This window comes from Alosa pseudoharengus, unplaced genomic scaffold (assembly GCF_046254945.1).
Source record: "Alosa pseudoharengus isolate Yale_2024_CS ecotype anadromous, Long Island Sound unplaced genomic scaffold, YU_APseudo_1.1 YU_APseudo_1.1_scf_9, whole genome shotgun sequence".
Classification (NCBI taxonomy): Eukaryota; Metazoa; Chordata; class Actinopteri; order Clupeiformes; family Clupeidae; genus Alosa; species Alosa pseudoharengus.
Window position 1 is genome coordinate 5,669,941 of NW_027468881.1, and position 21,484 is coordinate 5,691,424.

Sequence of the window (21,484 nt, forward strand, 5' to 3'; positions counted from 1 at the left end):
CATGTGATGTGATAACAAGATATGGCAAATAATGTAGGACATGCATATCCACTGCAGAAAGGCACAGCTCAGCGATATTCACCCTCATAATTTAATTTAAAATTCACACTGAATTAATGTACGGATATGGCACGAGTGAAAGTGGAGTTGGTAAAGAAAACATACTAGATTAAGGAGGAACAAGCTGTAAGTAGCCATGGCTAGGCCTAAATTAGCTGTTCAAAATAGGTGATGGAGTAGCGTATATAAATTCCCTCAACCAGTTTACAATAGAAATGTCTGTGTCTGAAATTATCAGACATTTATGAGGACGTCATACTGTAGTCTCATTGCCTACTTTCAAATATTAAGCATACCAGCTCACGCCTGAATTCAGGCACGGTGCTTGAACACTTTAAGCCCCGAGTTTAATTCAAAACGTTTAAGACTTGAGCGCCTTTTTCTCGAAACCGAAACTGTAACAGCCAATGAAGTTCGGTTTTGCACACGGCGTTGCATAACATGGTGTTATGCCATTTGCACACGACAGCTTGTTTATCTTCGTTTTTGCAGCAGCATTGTTTGTGGGCAAAGTCAACTGTATAATACCAAAAAAACAGGCATCAGGCATGTTGTGCATTTTGGGTAAGTCTTGTTTAATCATTAGCCTAACATGCAATAGGCTATAGCCAGGCTACTTTGCATTGTTGAGTGCAAATAATTGCATTAACCAATAACACTCCAGAAATTAGGTGTCATAGACTGCATACTTATAGTGAAGTAGCTGCATGTCGAAATGACACGTTTTTGCGTTTTTTCTGCAGTGTGTTTACTGAGTGCAGACTTTGCACTTGCCGTGTTGACAGCACAGAGTCTCTCAATACCATGCAAGGCACGTTCGGTACAAGGAGTGCAATATCGCAAAATCAGTTGGTACAAGGTTGGTATCTTCAATGCAGTGACTTTCTACACCTTGCTGTACCATTCGACAAGTTCTATCATGTTTGCCCTACGGAGAGTTCACTTCCTCATTGTACCGAATTTGGTTGCAGTTCCACCAGCATTCCACTGGGCGTGATCGCGGGCGAGTGCAAAATGAATGGGAGTCTAGGTACAAGTGGTAGCCTAGAAATCTGGTTGTGGCAGAGCCCGTCTACGGAGAGCCTTCCCACTCTCTATTAATCCCATACAAACCGAATTTGGCTGCATTTCACCAGAGTTCACCTAGATGGCGATCGCGGGCGAGTCCAAAATACATGGGGTCCTATGGAGCTACATGGCTACATTTATTGTTTTTACCTATTTAACAACTGAAACCCTCAGATTTTATTTTATTTTTCGCAAAATGGATATGGATTATCAATCAAAAGTGAAATAATCTGGAAGTCATGTCCTTTCGTTTTCTTACAGGTTGGGTCGTTGTTGCCCATAACACGCTAGCATTGATGCTATGCTATGCTATGATCACGCTAATGACGAATGACGTCATTGACACGCTTGACAGGCTTTTTAGAACAATTAAGTGACTTTGAAAAATATAATACTCAACCAAGTGTATTGTCTTTGCCTTCCCTTTCGAATACAATATTCAAATTACTTGAAAAAAATTATATCCCGAGAAAAGTGGATTTTGAGGGGTACAGCTCCATAGACCTCCATTCATTCTGGACTCGCCCGCGAGCGCCCCTAGATGCAGTACCACACTGGAAGAGTTCCGAGAGTGAAGGTTCTCCCCTTATTAGACCTTCTCTGGTTGTGGCTAGATGGGATACAGCTAAGAACGGAAGTTACGTAACAGATAGTGAAATCTCGCCGCTCAGGACAGGAAGTAGGAAGCGATCGTGGATATTCCAAAGGAAACAAGAAAAATAGCTATTTTGCGAACATTAACATCACTTTTATGTTATAAATTCATGTTATAAATACTATTACAAAATAAATAGTTTAGTTATGATCACTGGTGTCCCAAAGAAGTATAATATATATGGACACGTAAGTTTAACTTTACCCTGCGTTACGAGAACTTATAATTAAAGACGATCTAAAGACGTCTCAGCCATGGATATCCGTGTCATAAATGAAAACTATTTTTATGGATCGTCGTGAAAGAGTTGCTTCAATTGCACAACGAACACTGTCATTTCCCTTTGGGGATGGACCATAACTTGCTGTGATGGAGCTGCTAACGATTGGACTGAGATCGTAACTTTTGAAACCTGGCATGCAATATCTACTTCTGCACGGAGACTCGACTCCATCTGTAGAGAACACAACATGTAGGCTTACATATATGTGCAATGTATTGGCAGTACCATTATGAATCATATAGATATATGCAGTGAACAGAATATATTATAATAAAAACTGAATAAATATGGTATGAACCATATATGTACAGTACAGTTATGTGCAGTGTGGTAACAGTACCATTGTAGTGCAGAAACAGAAACATCAGAGAGACTTGCTTCTACAGCTACATAAGATAAGAGTTAGAGAGTCACAATATGTCCAATATGATTTCATTTAATTTTAGGGGGGTGGGGTTTGTGATTTTCACATACAAACAAAGCATTCTGGTGCATTCTGACAAAATAATAAAGACAAAATAGAACATTTCCTGTGTTGGTAACTTTACTCATAAATCTATCTACAGTCAAGTATGCATTTAGAGAAATACAATAAAATATCAATATAATATAATACATTTTTTATTTGTGGTTGTTTAAGACACACTGAAGGCATGATGCCACCATAGGTTTGCAGAGAACTATATACAATATGCACACTGAAGGCATGATGCCACCATACAGTAGGTTTGCAGATAACTATATACAATATGCACACTGAAGGAATGATGCCACCATAGGTTTGCAGAGAACTATATACAATATGCACACTTGAAAGGGGTGGGGTGGTGGTGTGGGGGGGTTGTGAGGGCCGCTGAAAACCAGTGTCCATCCTCACAGGAAGGGGTGGGGTGGTGGTGTGGGTTTGTGAGGGCCGCTGCAAACCAGTGTCCATCCTCACAGGAAGGGGTGGGGTGGTGGTGTGGGGTTGTGAGGGCTGCTGAAAACCAGTGTCCATCCTCACAGAAAAGAGTTACAGTTAATCTGCAGCCTTAGGCACTGGTTAGCAGAAGGTGTCCACTACAAACCAACAAACCCCACTTCTTAAAAAACACAAACACACTCGCGCACTCCCCGGGTAAAAAGGAGATTCTGTCAATCTGAATTTTAAGTTTTTAAGTTGCTTACATAATAACATTGGCCTTTATATGACACATTATATGACACAGGAGGGAGAAGGAGACGCGCGCGCGCGCACACACACACACACACACACACAAACACACACACACAAACTCGCGCATACAATTCTAAGATAACAGCTAGACTATTGATTTAAAAATGGAAATTTTTTTTAGCTGAACTCACCGTCCTGACCAGAACTGCGGTCTTTAGTTAAGACTGTAAACTTAGTCATGGTTTCTTCCTTGTAATCACTGAGGTACTTCTCAAAACTCCTGTACGACGAGAAGAAAGCTGCCATCGTAATTGACCTCTCCAGAATAAGTCCAGCCTCCGTAACTTCTGTATCCATCCAACTTCCGGGCGTGGATTGTCTATGGGAAATAACATGGCATTTCAAAATATCATACCGGTAAAACATCTGTAGGTAGCGAAGTTGAAAAAGCTGGTGGGCAGATTGGCCTACACACTTCTGCCATATAGTTTCCACTGGATTTTTTGATTGTCGGTGCCGTTTAACCCATTCGCGCTGGATGCTGCATGACGCAACATTGACCCTCCCGCTGGATGCTGCGTAGCGCAACATTGACCCTCCCGCTGGATGCTGCGTAGCGCAGCATGCTTTTTATTTCATGTTTCTAGGTGCTACAGAGGCTTAGATATTACATTTTGGTAGACGTTGACAATTTTTTGTATGTTTTCAGAAAACCCTCAGGAAATAAGGTTATTTAGTCTAGAATGCCTTAGGATTCTATAGGCGTTTTTAGCAGGCATTTTAGGAGTAAATGGGTTAAGTAGTATACTATAGACTATACTACTTAAACGGCACCGAAAATCAAAAAATCCAGTGGAAACTAGATGGCAGAAGTGTGTAGGCCAATCTGCCCAGCAGCTTTTTCTACTTTGTCACCTACAGAGTTTGACAGGTACGATCTTTCAAAACGCCATGTTATTTCCCATAGACAATCCACGCCCGGAAGTTGGATGGATACGGAAGTTAGGAGGCGGGATATATTCTGGAGAGGTCTATAGTAACAACAGAGCCGCTCTGGTATCGTCGAGATTTTGCGATATTTCACTATCTGTTACGTAACTTCCGTTCTTAGCTGTATCCCATCTAGCCACAACCTAGAAATCTCAAAGAAAGGGCTTTTCTCAAAGTCAAGGATTCATTCTTGGGTAGAACGAGTCCTGCAATCCTTCACAGACGAGGCAAGGCTTCTTCCTAGCATACGGAAAACACACAATGGAACAGACTAGCGAGTGTGCAGGAAGCTGCAGATGCATTAATAAAAATCATGTGTGCACAGGATTGTGGGTGTTCCATGCACGCAGAGGATACAGGCATGCATCCTCGAAAATCTCAGAACGAACTCAGTAGTTAGATAGAATTTCAAAGCACCCTTGACATTGGAACAGTGCTTGGCGAGATTCAATGACGTAACGTGAAAGAGCGGCTTTGAAGGACCCATCCTTGACTTTGAGAAACGACCCTAGAGTATATAAGTAAGAATATACTATTTTGATCCTGTGAGGGAAATTTGGTCTGGCACACAGTGAAGCACACACTAATCCCGGCGCAGTGAGCTGCCTGCAACAACAGCGGCGCTCTGGGAGCAGGGAGGGGTTAGGTGCCTTGCTCAAGGGCACTTCAGGCGTGCCTATTGGTCGGGTTCGAATGCATTCGTAGATGCGCCCTAGCGGCAGCAAATGTAATTTGCAGCCAGGGTAGTCTAGCAACTCTCCGTTGGCTTGGAAGCTGAAAAAAACTAATTTCGGTCAGTCCAATCACAGCACCCCCACATGGGAACCAGCAACCAGTTCAGAAACAGGAAATTTCTGGAGAGTGAAAGTTCTCCCCTTATTAGACATTCTCTGACCACACTCAGCTTTGGGACGAACTTCACTCTCCGTAGCGGTAGCTGGTTATCACAGATAGCATTTTGTTTACAGGCATGGCCTAATCACGCGGAACTAACATTTTGAAATGTCCTCCATGACGTGCCGCATAATTGACACACACCCTTGACAAATGACCATGTCTGAATCCCAATCTCTCCCCTAAACCCTAAACTCTGAACCCTTACACACTTAACTGACATCAAGTTAGCGAGGGTGTAAGGGTTCAAAACGCTAACAGGAAGGGGACAGCACCTGTGACCTATCATTAAACTGACAACACAAAAAACGTGCTGCAAACACGTTACCTTTTCCTTTTTACGGCAGTTGTTTTTGTTTACTGATGTTTTTTCAAGCTTCCAGCCTCCCTTAAGAAAAATGTTCATAGATCCCGACTTATGGAAAGGGTACAGAAAGGGTGCAAGCGAGCCCTCAAGCACTTCACAACTTTGCAGTTGGATAGTCCTAAACCTGACGAAGTTTGCGGGAACGCGCAGATTGTGTGAGTGCGTAAGGGGAGAGATTGGGATTGGGCCTACCACTTAACAGTACCGTAAAACTTCAAATAATAGCTGAGTCCCAAAGAGACGCCTGTCTCTTTTAAACGCCTGGCGTGGCTACAGGTTTGGGTTAAAGGCCGGTCTCAGGCCTGGTCTGTTTTTTAGTTTCGGGTTGTATTTAATCTTCTAAAACCTGTCAGATCGTCTGTTTAAAGCCCAATTCACACAAAAGATTCGCAATGACACAAAACCGTTACAGAAAGGATGTTACAGAGGTGTGAATTAGATGTTGCACGTCGTTGCAAGCCGTTGCAAAGCATTTACCATGTCTGGTCATAGTTGGAAGGTTTTAGAATGTTGCATCAAGTTGCTGGTTAATATTAGAATGTTGATTAATTAAATTAATTAGAATGTTGCAGCTCATCTCGTCGCGAATCTTGGGTGTGATTTGGGCTTATGTATGGTGCAGACTGCGCACGTTATGATTAGATGGCATTAAAAGACTGCGGTGGGGAAAAGCTAGAGTTCCAAATTGTAAAACTTTTTTTTCAATATGAACTATGCCTATATGTCTGACGTCGTCATCGTTCAATTCATCTCTTGTGTTTAAAATTTGCGGATAGGCTGATGGTAAGCTTGTTTTTATGCTGGCAACAAAACCAGAAGGGTTCACGAACGTTATTCTTTATTCTAAATGTACTATCATGGCGGAAGGAATTTACCTTAGACTAGGCTATATCAGAGCCCGTCTACGGACATTCTCTGGCTATATACTGAAATAAGTTGGTGATGTAAAGTCAAGTGCGCTTCTATGGGACTGGTGTGTGCGCGCAGAGTTTTTATTGATGAGTCGGAGTGGCAAGTGCTGCGCATAGTTGCAGTGGAATGTGCAGGGTTCCTACGCAGTATGAAAAACCTGGAAAAGTATGGAATTTGATTTTAGTAATTTCCAGGTCTGGATAAGTATGGAAAAAAGAAACAAGGGTATGGAGAAATATTTGTGTTTCCAGACTATTGCATCTACAGTACTAATCACTTCACTCAGGTCATAATAAACCATTCCTACTGTTGTGTAGCTTAAGTTGTCAGTCCACATCATAATTGAATGGGGGTCCTCAGAAAAAAATCTCTCCCACAAGGGGACCCTGGTACCAAAACCAAATCGAAAACCCCAGTTCTATGCACGTGCCCTATACCTAGCTCTGCTATTTTTGGCTAAAACACTGGTAGACTTTTTTGATTTTGTAAAAGTTACCAAGACATGGATACTGCATTATCTGAACTGTTATTGCAAACAAATAATACTGTTTACGGTAGGGTTGGGTATCGTTTGGGTTTTATCCGATACCGGTGCTAAATCGATACTTTTAAAACGGTGCCGGTGCCAAAACGGTGCCTGAACCGGTACTTTGTTTTTAAAATGTTTTAAATTAAAATGGTCTAAAGCATGAATTGCTTTTTTTATTGATAAGACAAATTTGAACATGAAATTAAACTGTTATATTCAATTTACTATCAATATCTCATTGCTCCTACGAATAATACATTTAAATGTTAAAACAGCTTGCCATGCATGCACACACAATGGTAAGCTCTGCTTTCAAGTTTAGGCCTACCCAGTGTAGGCGGTTTGCCATAAGGTATGTTAAAACCGCTTGCCATAAAACTGCCAGGTCATGGACAACGGCATTTGCAAGCAAGCTAATCTAACAGGGACTCTACTTTCCAGTTAATTCAGTGTGTTCTCAAATGCTTCAAGAAATGTCATGTCTTAACCCATAACACGCAGTAGTTTTGAACATGTTAGGCTACATGTCGGTGTTGAAGTGTTTAGATTCCCAACGCTAGCCTAGTAGCAGTGGCGATTGCTGCTCTTTGGGACAGGGGAAGCTCTGATAAAAATTTTCAATTATTAAATTAATATTATTAAGGTGCTATATTGTTCTTTGAAGGCAAAAATTATCCCAAACAGTAGGCATGGCAGACATGGCATAATGTAGCCTACACCGTTATATAGTGCGCTACCTAACTTAGCCTAAATACACAACTGCAACAAAAGCAAGTCACAAACTCTGTAACTCCACATTACGGTTTTATTTACAGTATGCTATTTACAAAGACAAATAAAACTGTATTGCTCCCAAATTATGAGAATTTGAGCTGCAACTTGCCTTATCTCTCGACTTCACCTGCCAACACTAACATTAACGCATCCCTGCCTTGAACTTGAACCACTTCCTGTCAGATCGCGACATATGCTGTCAATCAAAAAGAGTCCGGCCTCTATGACGGTTCCTCCAATCATCATACAAAACCTCGGCGTCCAGGCCATCCCACTGTCCCAATAGGCTTGTTCGTCTTGACTGAGTCTGACTTTCGTCTGGCTTTCTACGTAAACGTGATCTTCAGAGGCTAGCTGGGAGGAGCTACAACAGAGGGCAGCTCATCCCGGACAGAAAGGCTACAGTCTGCCTGACGTGACTCGCGGGAGACATCGCGGGAGATATCGTGGAATGTTGTTTGCAATAAACACAGCAGAACTTTCATTCTTACTCATTAAAATGAGCATGATGACTGACGAAATAAATTCTAATGATGTAGTTTAAATAAACCACTGTTGTCATACAGTTAACAGGCCTGCATTGTAGCACATAAATTCAATATCAAGTGTTTCCCCTATATGTGTGTCTATCTATTTAGCCAACAGCAGAAAATAACAGAATGTCCAAACGTTTTCAGTAGGCTAGCCTACCATTGTTGCAGAAATCACGTATAAGAAGGTATCCCTTCGATTTCTGTTTATTTTCGCATATTCCAACATAAGGAAGCAGCATGAGCCTCCAGTCATAATCGTCATGAGGACATTCCTCCCAAATGGCCCTATCACGTCTTTGAACTGACGTCATGAGGGCGTGTTTCAGCTCGTGCAGCTCGTGGAAGGCAACTGCAAGATCTGTCTGCAGGCTAAGACTCCCGCGATATTTTAAGGCCATGTGACATGGTGTCACGGTGGTAAGTCCCTCCCCGGCTGACAGAAGTCGGACAGAATTTCTAACCAGCAAGCATTGCGTCCATCCCAGTATGCATTGTGTTCAACTCAGCATGCATCACATCAAGTCAGATCTGCACAGATCTGCCGCAAGACGAACTCGCCTATTCACTCCCAGAGACGCCGGGCTTCCCTGGAAATGACGATTTTGTGGCGCTTGTCCAATAAAGAGCTAGCTTTTCATCAGCCCACTCTGTAGTGCCATTGAAAGTCCAGTGAAGCCGAGCGTCTATGGGTTTTTTGCATGTTTTTTTGATGGATCGTGTCGTCACAGCAATGTATTACGGGTGCGGAATCACGATAAAAGACCGGCAAAACCTTATTGCTAAACAAACTAGCCATGAAGATGAACATGTTTGCAGCATGTTGTAGTTGGAATAGTAGGCTAGAACAGGCACGGCGCTACGGGTGGGCCTGGATGGGCCTAGGCCCACCCACTTTTCAACAGGCCCACCCAAAACTTTTCTTAAAAAAAAAAAAAACTTTTAATATAGTCGTTGTTTAGGTACCTTAAACGTGCACAAACGGTCTCGTTGTATCGCTGCAACCAGGAGATGAAGGATAGCTGAGATCCATAACACCTAGCACATCTCTATTGCTTAATAATGGCTTCTGAAATGTTTTTTTTTTGCAATGCAGCTTGTTGATATTGTGATCGTTGATCCGATTTGCATTAAAGGGCCTAATGGGTGTGATTGATCTTTATGAGCTCTCTTGGAGCATGTTTTACATGACAGATGACGTTGTCAATGAACAAGTTCTGTGCCCGAGGGGTAGGCCTAGTAGCCAGCTGATTTTGCCAGGGCTTCAGCCCCGAATGTATTTTGTACAGTTGTACTAACAAATATGAAACCATTATTACGATCGCGCATTGAAACTTTGAGGTGAGATGGACGTATCTAACATACAAGCGGACACGGGTGAACTCACTCTTCTTCATGCAGCAGATTTAACATGAACGTTATAACGTATATAATTTGGAACGTAGGCTACGTGCGCGCGCGAGGTTGGGCATGTCATTGTTTGCATTTAATATTTGGTATAGGCCTACGTTACAAGGAAATCATGACGTCATCAATAACAAGGTGGTGGTGGAGTTATCCTGTTCTCGTCATTTAGACTAGCCTACAAGTTCAGGTTTGTTATCAGCCTCTAGCCTACAGTCTCGAGCTGGCCAAACAGTGGTGGCCTGCTTTGCCTAGTTCAAATTAGTAAGTCTTCAATGTTCCCTTCTCCCTAAGCTAAGCATAACAGACCATATAATGCATATTGCTATTTAAAAGCCACTCTGCTAGGTGGCTATATAGTTCGTTTCTAGCAAACAGAAAATGTCCAGATAGCTAAATGTCATTACATCCTCTAATTGTCAAAATGTTATTGTCCATAATATTTAATAAATGTGGTGCAAATGAGGCTTGAGTCAGTGGATTCATTTATGAAAAGTGAGCAGCAAGTCAGGCAAAATGGGAATTATGAAAACCGTTTATGTAACAGTGGTCAAGCATCAGGGGGGACAGAGGCGAAATGTTGAATTTTTCTTCCTTTTTATTTTTCCTTTAAGAAAATAAATCAAAACATTGCCTTCAGGCTTCGGTGTACCACGTACAGCATCAGATCAAAAGCATACGGCTACTCTGCTTACTCTCTCAGTAATAGAAAATGCATAATTTTATCTGAATCATGACATTTAACTTCCCATATAGAATGGGCATAACTAAACTGCATAAAGTTACAGCACTTCACTAGAACCTATTTACATTACGGAGCCACATACCTTTAAGAAAATAAATCAAAACATTGCCTTCAGGCTTCGGTGTACCACGTACAGCATCTGCACAAGCAAATACATCATGTATTGCGTTACTACTATGTAAACATTCCATTGTACACTTTCGCTTGCTAGCAAGCAAGGCACGCCAGACAGAAGTTCACACACATGGAATTACAGCTAATTACGTTCGGGATAACTCGCTTAACATTCACTGTTGTCTCATACATATATTGAAGCTATACTACACACATGAGAGACGCAGAGTAATATTATTTCCAATACATGTTTAACTACGCAGTTCAACCCATGCATGCTAGATAAGACATTAAAAGCATGGACATGGCTAGCGGAGTTTATGGCTAGTTACCAGTATGGAGAAACTTATAGTCAAAAGGAAAACATTAACAAACTTTTTGTCAAAACGTGCTAAATGCAGTACAATCCTTACAGTGCATGTAAATTAGTATAACACCTGGGAAACATTGAAGTTATCAACTTAAACATCAATAGAAAACTGATATACTGGGTGGAGTGCTTTGTACAGTGAACCTACCAGATCAAAAGCATACGGCTACTCTGATCGGGTAGGGAAGCAACACAAGACTACACGCAGCAGATCTGCAGTACACCATATGGCCAAGGGTGGCTCCCATTCACAACTATTAAACAAGGCTGTTTTACTTTGGCGAAAATCATATATAACAATACACTACATTTTTAACTCTGTTACATCCACCTCCCCTGAATTTCGCCAAAATCTACAAGGCTTCGAGGCATTATGTACACCAAGAGAAACCCACAATACATGGTTAAAATTATACTCCAACTTGAAGAGTATCCCAAAAGGGATGAAGTGGACAGAGAGTGGCACAAAACTCACTACCAACTTCTGGAAGCGGGATGCAGTCTACACCCCACACAAACCAAGTCTCACAGGTAAAAGTCCCTAAACCTGGACTCTGACTCATGTCACGTGAAGCAATGACATATCAAAATATCAAAATACACTGAGACTACACTAAGACCCTCAGTCTGACTGGAACATCCGAAACATTGACTTAGAAACAGCACTGCTTACAATACCCTGTTTGGACATCTGACACAGTAAACGGTTAACTGGCTTCACTATACGTCCAACACGAGTCCTAACTGTGTGTAAGTTGTCCGACTCTGAGTGAGTGGAGGGTGGCCCTGTATCTTGTGTATCGTCTAGGTGCCCTGCGTTGTGTATGTGTGTACTCCGAGAGTCAGTTAAGGAGACATGGAGAGTATATTCAGGAGACAGGAGAGTATATTCAGAGCCCACCCCTGTCTGTGACGGCAAACTGCCTGTATGCCCAGACCCGTTACTCATACTCAAGATGTCCTCTGGTGAGCTACACTCTGCATGGATATCTGCACTCACAGTGGTCAGGTTGTCAACCCACTCCTGAGTCCTACTTCCAGAATCCTCCTTACCCGCAATAGGCATCGATCCATCCACATCAGTGATGTCGCTTGACTCTCTCCCGCAGGAGGACACAAATGTCCCATCTGAGATGTTGTCCGCATCAATAGGTAGGAAATTAACAAGCATCAGCAGGTTGCGATGAACAACTCTTTCTTGGCCTGTTTCAGGGTGTCGGATCCGGTAGGTGTGGGTGGAGGCATTGATGCTGGCAACAGTGTACACTGTGGACTCCCAACGGTCTGCAGTCTTTCGCTTCCCTCTCTCTCTCTTGTTGGACACCAGGACACGATCACCCACAGCAATCAGCTTCCCCTTTGCACGACGATTATAGAGTTCAGCCTGCCGATTCTGCTCTTTGTTGACATGTCCTTGAGCAATAGCTATGGCCTCTTGCAGGTCTTTAGTCAGAGACACCACATAGTGGTCGTAATTGCTAATCTCCGGATCTCTCAGGATGTTCTTGAAGAGAATGTCAACCGGCAAGCGTGGAACTCTACCATACATAAGGTAAAATGGGGGATAGCCTGTGGTTTCATGTACCGTGCAATTGTACATAAACGTCAGTGTCTGGAGGTGTTGGGGCCAGTTGCATTTAGCTTCAGGCGGGAGGGCGCGAATCATGTTCCCCAATGTCCTGTTGAAACGCTCGACACTGCCATTGCCCATCGGATGGTATGGGGTGGTTCGGGACTTCCTCACACCGGCAACCTTCAACAATTCACTGATCAGTTGACTTTCGAACGAGGGCCCCTGATCAGAGTGAATTCTTTCGGGAAAGCCATATATGCAGAAGTATTTGTCCCAGAGTTGTTTCGCCACCTGTTTGGCACCCTGATCACGGCAGGGGAAGGCTTGCGCCAACCTGGTAAAATGGTCTGTAACTACCAACACGTCAACAGACTTGTTGTTTGAATTTTCCGCGGTCCAAAAGTCTATGCACACGATCTCCAGAGGAGAAGACGTCTTTATACTTTCCAGGGGTGCTCTTCCTTCTGGGTCGGCAGTCTTGCTGACGACACATCTTGGGCAGTGACGGACATACTCTTTAACGTCCCTGTCTACATGAGGCCAGAAGAAACGCTGACGGGCCAAGCTCAAACTCCTGAACTGCCCCTGATGACCAGCACAGTCGTGAATGCCCTTGAGGACCTCGGATTTAAAGGAGTCAGGGACCACCAACTGGTGTCTTTTCTTCCTAGACACCTGGTCTTTGGACACTCTGTAGAGAATGCCATTGCAAGTGGTCAGTTTCTCCCAGTGTTTCAGGTACCTGATAACCATAGCAGGCTCCTTGGACTTCTCTCTCCTGGATGGACGACGGCCACGGTCCACATAGTACAGCACCCTGGAGAGGACAGGATCCTTTAACTGCCCTTCACGCAGTTCTCTCTCTGTAAATGCAGGCAGGGGCTCTTCATCAGTGGGAACCAGCTGTGGGAGTTGTTGGAGTACGTCAACAGCTCGAACCCTGGCACCTGACTCCCATAAACTGTGTGTCTCAAGGATGGCAGAGACTTCTTCTTTGGAGAAAGACTGGTTCTTGGCACCATCAGACACATAGTGCTCCTCTCCTTCACAGTCTAAGTAATCCTGAGTGGCAGACTGCCTAAAGGTGTCCTGGACAGTGTTAGCTGAGACAGGGACTGCTTTGGCCAGGAGTTCACTGTAGGGGTCTCGGAGCAGCCGTCTCCCAGCAGCCGACTTCACGACGGGCCGACGACTCAGTGCATCTGCGACAGTGTTCTTAGGGCCCGGTATGTACTTGATATCGAACACGTAAGATGCCAATTTTGCCACCCAGCGCTGCTCGCAGGCATCCAGTCGTGGCTTGGTCATGATGTGTGTGAGGGGGTTATTATCCGTCCACACAGTGAACGTACGACCCTTAAGCCAATGGCTGAACTTGTCACACACTGACCACTTTAGTGCCAGAAATTCCAGGCGATGAGCAGGGTACTTTTTCTGAGCTCTTGAAAGGGATTTGCTGGCGAAAGCCACTGGTCGTGCTACAGTGTCACCTTTCTGAACTTGCGATAGAACTGCTCCTAAGCCATCCAAGGAAGCGTCGGTGGATAAGACGAAGGGACGTGTGAAGTCTGGGTGCGCTAAGACCACTGAAGTCAGTAATGCCATCTTCAGATCCTCAAAAGCTCTCTGATGGTCTGGCTTCCAATCAGAAGGGGTCAACTTCCTGTACGGAACAGGGCGTTTTGTGCAGGGTCTTCCCTTGCGCTTCTGCTTCTGACCAGCCAAGAGGTCAAAGAGAGGCTTAGCCATTGTGGAGTAGTTGGGCACAAAGTGCTGGTAATAGTTTACCATTCCCAAGAAAGACCTTACACGAGTGTGAGACGGGGTCACTCCATCAAGTTCCATCAGGTCTGTAGCCACCATCTTGTTGACAGCCTCAACTTTTGCTGGGTCTGTTGACACACCTGACTCATCAATGATATGTCCCAGAAACTTCACAGACCTTTTTAGCAGCCAGCACTTCTTCGGGGCCAACTTCAGGTTGTGCAGGCGAAGCCGACTAAAGACCAGCTCCAGCCTCTCAAGAGCCAACGCCTCAGTTGGTGCATATACTAGCAAATCGTCCAGGTAGCATAGCAAGCTAAGAAAGTTCTGGTCACCAAATATGCTGGTCATCATCCTCATGAAACTGGCTGGGCTGTTGCACAGGCCCTGTGGGAGACGGTTGTACTCGTACAAGCCCATGGGTGTTGTGAACGCAGAGTACTTGCGGTCTTCTTCATGTAGCGGCATATTGTAAAAGCCGGATGTGAGGTCCATTGTGCTGAAGAATGTGTTCCCACCCAGGGCAGCCAGACAGTCAGCTTGGTGGGGAAGGGGATGGGCATCCTTCAGTGTCCGTTTGTTGAGCCATCTGAAGTCTGTGCACACCCGCAAGTCACCATTTTTCTTCCACACCAGGACGAGAGGTGAGGCAAACTCGCTGGTGGACTTCCTGATTATCTCCTTCTCCTCCATCTCACTGAGGACCTGGCGGAGCTTCTGATATTCAGCAGGCGGAATACGTCGGTAAGGCAAACGGAACGGCCTCTCGTCGGTGAGTCGAATCCGATGCACAAACTCCTTGGCCTCACCACAGTCCAGGTGATGGTGGGAAAAGATGTCCTCATATCTTATCACAAGGTCCGCCAGCTTAGTTCGCCACTCCGCTGTTACATCACAAGACTCAAGGTCAAGATCCCTCAGGCCAACATGCTCCAGTCTCTCCCGCACAGATTCATTGTGTACTGTCAACGCTGACGTTTCTGCAGGCTTGGCAGATGTGGCCTGCTGAGCGGCACTGAGCTCCGGGGCTTCCATGTCCTCCAGTGCCAGACAGGTGTAGACATCGGCGAGTTTGGCGTTTCTCCGTAGCGTGACAGGGCTGTCTGAGACGTTCAGGATCTTGAGAGGGACCCATCTGTCCCCCCAGAGAGGTGTTACTACTCTGGCAACCATAATACCTCTGGGTGCGGAATGAGACGACGTCGGCTCAGTTAAAACAGTGCTGCCAGGAGATATCTTGACATCTTTAGGAAGCACGCCCCACACCAGAAACTCACTGCCGGCCGGCAGGGTGACAGCTCTGTTACACCTGACTGTTCCAACCTTGTCTGGTACTTCGTCATCAGACCAACGTTCCAAGCCAGCAAGAAGGGAGAGAAACTGTTCACGTTCTTGGTCACCTGAGCCAGAAGATGATACAGCTTTCCAGTAGCTTGCATCACACTTGAACTGACGAACTACATGCCTTATGACATTGGAGCCGATGATTAATTCATCTTGTTGATTCTGTACAACGAAAGTGGGCACAGACACTCTGCATCCATACACCGCCATCTCAAGGCTCACCACTGATTCAGGCTTCACACGAACACCTCCACATCCAACAAAGACAACGTCAGTCATCTCCTGATTGTTCAGCTGAACACCAGCATCGATCAGCTTTTTCCGTGCCTCAGTGCTTAATGAGCAGGCCATTGAACCACTATCTAACATAGCGCCAAGGGTCACTTTGTTTTCAACTTTAACAGGGGTATAAAATAAACTGTCACTGCTCCTGATTTTTTTTGTATTTTGAATGACAACAGTCTCTGATTTATTATCCAAATTCTTCACTTTGTTAAACAGCTCAGCTGCATCATTAACGTGGGAGTTTTTGTCGTGACCTGTACGGCCTCCCTCAAAGCACAGGCCAGCTAGTTTCCCTGTACGTTGTCATGAGCTGGGGGCTGACTGGGGCACGTCCGGCTTATATGGCCGGTTTTGAAACATGTGAAGCAGAGCCGGTTAGAACGGCAGTGTGACTCAGTGGTGTGGCTTTTATCATTACAGACCTGACAACTCGTTGCATGGACATAGGGCTGACCTCGAACTTGTCTGCCACCTCGGCGCACAGCGGGCCTTGGGTGTGCAACCTGCACATTAGACAGCAGCTCTCTGAGCATTGACATCATCTCACCGAGCATAGCTTCATTGCCTGGCTGTTGATTCAGTGGCAACTGGCCCTGCGGTGCATAGGATGGGGACGGCCTCTGATACTGTGGCAGTGAGGAGAGAGTCTGCTGCTGATGCTGCGGCACGGGCGGCACATATGACTGCTGGCCCTGAGAGATAGGGGAGAGAGAGTGCTGCTGGTTCTGTGACAGGACAGATGAGGGGGAAAGAGATGATACACCCACTAAAGAGAGAGCTGGGGGAGAGAGGACATTAGCACAGGACGTCTCCATGTCGGAAGTGTTGCGGGACTCTGTGTGTGTTTCATGGCAAATCAGTGTAGCTGCTTGAGTCTTAGGCACGTGCACTTTTACCGAGGACACCTGCTCACGCTGGTACTCATCTACCCTCTCCTGCACTTCCTTTGTTGTCCATTCATGTATCTGCTTGTGTTTGAACACAGACGCAAACTCTAGATCTGGGCAGTGCTTCACAAACATCTTGGCAATCTCTCCTCCCATATTCTCCATTTGTCTGCCCTGACGCTTCAGACCCTCTTCAGCTACATCAGCAGCCTTGTTAAGACGTAGCCAATAATCAACGGGATTCTCTCTCTGTTTAGGCAAAGTTGAGTAGAAATCTTGGAGGGGCAGGCATGAGGATGTGTTACTGAAATACTGTGTCAGCATACTATATATGACCTCTGGTGTGCATGAAGACTGAAGTGAGGGGTCGCTCCTCAGGCCTATCTTAACTACGTCCCTGGCTTTCCCCATCAACCTCCCCATTACAACTTCTGGCTGTGATGAAACGTCATACTTTTGTTTCTTGATGTATGCTTTCATTAACTCAACCCACTCAGTCACTGTGTATTTGTCAGTATTATCACCCCTGAAAATAACAGGTTCCTTGTCAGACCGTACAACAACATTAACATGTGTGTTCTCACTAAGTGTACTTGTACCACCACTAGACTGGGTGTTCTGGGCGTTCTGGCCATGTAGACTGAACTGTGTGTCATCTGCATGGCGCATAGGAGTATCACCCTGACCAACCCCACTAATAACACCATTAGAAACAAGTGAGGCTGCAATAGACTCACCTATCTGTGAACCTAACAGTGAGATCATATCAGTTAACTGATGCAATGTGGCATTTTCGTCAACAGGAGTTGAATGATGCGGCCTAACTGATTCTGTCGGGTCCTGCTCCAACCCTAAATCCCTATTACCTGCAGGCAACACAGGAGAGGCACCCACATCCATCTCAACAGACTCCCTAGACTTTAAATAACCTCCCATTAGACCTCTACCCCTCCCACAAGAGAAGTGGCTAATGTCAGGCTCATCACCAGGCTTAAACTTACTAGCCATCCCACCACAAAAACAGTAATCAGAAAAATAAACAGTAAAAACCTAATATAGACTCGAAAATATAATTACAATAGTTCACTTAGAATCTTCATTCATTAGAGCATTGACAGCCCTGAGTACCTGACCATAACCAAAACTGCAGTACAGACAGATTTTCACTCAGTTCCCTCGGCGCGGCGATCTGCATCAAGCTGATCTGGGATCACAAGGTCACGGCACCAGTGTAACAGTGGTCAAGCATCAGGGGGGACAGAGGCGAAATGTTGAATTTTTCTTCCTTTTTATTTTTCCTTTAAGAAAATAAATCAAAACATTGCCTTCAGGCTTCGGTGTACCACGTACAGCATCAGATCAAAAGCATACGGCTACTCTGCTTACTCTCTCAGTAATAGAAAATGCATAATTTTATCTGAATCATGACATTTAACTTCCCATATAGAATGGGCATAACTAAACTGCATAAAGTTACAGCACTTCACTAGAACCTATTTACATTACGGAGCCACATACCTTTAAGAAAATAAATCAAAACATTGCCTTCAGGCTTCGGTGTACCACGTACAGCATCTGCACAAGCAAATACATCATGTATTGCGTTACTACTATGTAAACATTCCATTGTACACTTTCGCTTGCTAGCAAGCAAGGCACGCCAGACAGAAGTTCACACACATGGAATTACAGCTAATTACGTTCGGGATAACTCGCTTAACATTCACTGTTGTCTCATACATATATTGAAGCTATACTACACACATGAGAGACGCAGAGTAATATTATTTCCAATACATGTTTAACTACGCAGTTCAACCCATGCATGCTAGATAAGACATTAAAAGCATGGACATGGCTAGCGGAGTTTATGGCTAGTTACCAGTATGGAGAAACTTATAGTCAAAAGGAAAACATTAACAAACTTTTTGTCAAAACGTGCTAAATGCAGTACAATCCTTACAGTGCATGTAAATTAGTATAACACCTGGGAAACATCGAAGTTATCAACTTAAACATCAATAGAAAACTGATATACTGGGTGGAGTGCTTTGTACAGTGAACCTACCAGATCAAAAGCATACGGCTACTCTGATCGGGTAGGGAAGCAACACAAGACTACACGCAGCAGATCTGCAGTACACCATATGGCCAAGGGTGGCTCCCATTCACAACTATTAAACAAGGCTGTTTTACTTTGGCGAAAATCATATATAACAATACACTACATTTTTAACTCTGTTACATTTAGACTCTATGGGCTAAGCCCCGAATGTTTTCAACTGCCCTGCATATTGATTGAAACTATCGGGCAGTGTGATTGATCTGTATTGTTGAAAACCTAAAACAAATTAAATATTCGACTTCATGTTATACAAGCAGAACTAAACTATATTTGGGGGAAATATTAGATTCCCACTTTTACAGCCTATAGGCCTTAGGTCTATTCGAGAGATGCGCTAAAGCACAGCCAGCAGGTATGGTGCGTAATGGAGATTCCAAAGCGCTCTTATTTGGTCAAAACCAAGGACAGTGATCGAGGATAGGTACGTCCGTCCTTTTTACAATGCAACAAACTAGTTAAAGAGCATCAAGCTATTCAAATCTCTGTTATGTAAGCACAAATAATATAACAGTATATTAGTCAGTCATTTTTATTAGGTTAAACAGTGATTTGATAAAGTTTTTTTTAAGGCCCACCCACAATTGGTCTGGCCCATCCAAAACTGGAATCCTGGCGCCGTGCCTGGGCTAGAAACTAATGTAATAGTGTTATTTGATGCGATTTTCCGTGATATTTTAGAGGAGGCTGAGCTTCCCCTGTAGTCTTAGCAATCGCCTCTGCCTAGTAGGCATTTTAACAGCAACTATGGCTATGCGCTAACACCAGTCAGCTAATGTTTAATTAGCGATAACTTACGGAGATGGTTTCATAGCCTCTTTGACAGCTCAGTGACATCAGGTATGTAAACCTACATATTTATGTTTTTGCCAGCTAACTTTTAACATGATTTTCATATTCATTGTGATGCTATATGGGCCTCGTGCACATGAAAGATTAATATCATGCCATAACACAGGTTATAAAGTTTTCACCTTACAACTTTGCTGATAACATTTCAAATAAATGTCAGTTAGCGCGTTAGCAAGGATATTGTGTAACCTACTAGCTAGCCTACTGTTGATGTTTCATAGCCTTTTGCTTGTGTGTACAGTAGTTAGTAGTTTCGGTGCCCAACCCTAGTTTACGGTGATTTCTGAGGCCTCTGCCAGCAGTGCACTAGTCTCCAACATATGCTGTATCAAATGTGAGTGCACCTTCCAACACAGCACTTCCCCATTGAAAAGTATCCAACAATGGGCAAGTGTTTTCTGAGGGCTAACAAGTTAATAATAAACATTATTATACAGCTCTTTACAATGCTAGTAGAACACTCCATTGACAATGTCTAGAATATGGTCAGAAAAATCTACCGAGAAGTTTGAATCGTCGGACATCCATGATTATTTTGTTATTCAGCACCCCTGGTCAAAAATATGTTCCCGCGCGCCTGGAAATAGGCTATGATTTGAAATGTAGACTGTTCTCAAATTTGGCAAATTCAATACGGGAGAAACGATATGGTTAATGCTCTCTCATGCTGTTTCATTCGTGCCGAAAAGGAGGGAGAATGAAACATTATGCACATTCCACTTTTGCATAAATAATTCCTGAACGGTTTTGGTCAGGGCTGATAATGCAACTGTATTCGACAAAGGACCGATATAGGCTATTTGCTAGTGACAAAATATGAGCTTTCAGTGTGATACGATCTCTTTGTAAATTACGTTTGATTAAAACGTGTTTCATCTGTTCTGGCTATCCCCGCTATTTGACACACCCGGAGTGACAAAACGTGGGCATCCTGATGAATGGCAGCATTTCAGCAATGGACAGGTAGTTTCCCAATAGTCCAGTCATTTTAAGCCAAAATAGGGGTCAAGGTTGAACAAATTGCAACACAAGCAAACTTAACTGATTTTGAATCCTCAATATGTCCTGACTAAGGGAAAAAATATGGAGTCAAAATAGGGTCTTTAATATTGAGAGCTTGTGAAAAGATGTTCACATGTGTAATAAAGTTTTGCAGCTGTGCAAAAGGAGTTCTGCATGTGAAAAGAAATTTCGTACCTGTAGAAATATTTTGTACATGTGTGAAAAAATGATGTACCTGTAGAAATATTACGTACTTGTGTGAAAGAAATGTGTATCTGTAGAAATGTTTTGTACATATGTGGGGGGAAAATGCGGATCTGTAAAAATATTTTGTACACGTGTGGAAAAAATATGTACCTGCACAAATACTTTGTACGTGTGTGAATCTCCTACGCGATGCTTTCCTGCGCAACACTGAAAGTACGAGTGTGAAACTGAGATACAAGCTTACGGACTTTTGACCCTAATTTTACTGCCTTTCTGAAGAGCCAATCAACACATTGCTTACTGCCAACCAATCAGCGTTTCCCACCGACCACCTAGATTTTGGTGCTAAACAGATTGGCTTCATATCGAAGAGTATACTCAGAGCCCGTCTATAATGTCTTATTAGAAATTCTCTGGTATACTCTTTGATTGGGGTTGCCAAATTATAACTTAATTAAGAGTGACGTGGTAGCTCAATTTATACTGTGATCGCAAAAAGGGTTGAAGCGGAGCCGTAATGTTAACGTTAGCTATCCCATCCGCTTTTTAGACTGTAACGTTATAGGTTAGCTTCTAGCTAGCAGTAATGTTGACGAA

General features: G+C 43.8%; 1 long non-coding RNA gene across 1 annotated transcript in view; it reads left to right on the forward strand.

Annotated features, from left to right (window-relative positions):
- The first annotated feature begins 496 nt into the window (after nt 1–496).
- LOC143114236 (uncharacterized) overlaps nt 497–21,484 on the forward strand; it is a 29,536-nt gene continuing 8,548 nt past the window's right edge. The window contains exons 1-2 of the long non-coding RNA XR_012984872.1: nt 497–624; nt 804–919. This is a non-coding gene — a long non-coding RNA (uncharacterized LOC143114236). The remainder of the gene's footprint in view (nt 625–803; nt 920–21,484) is intronic.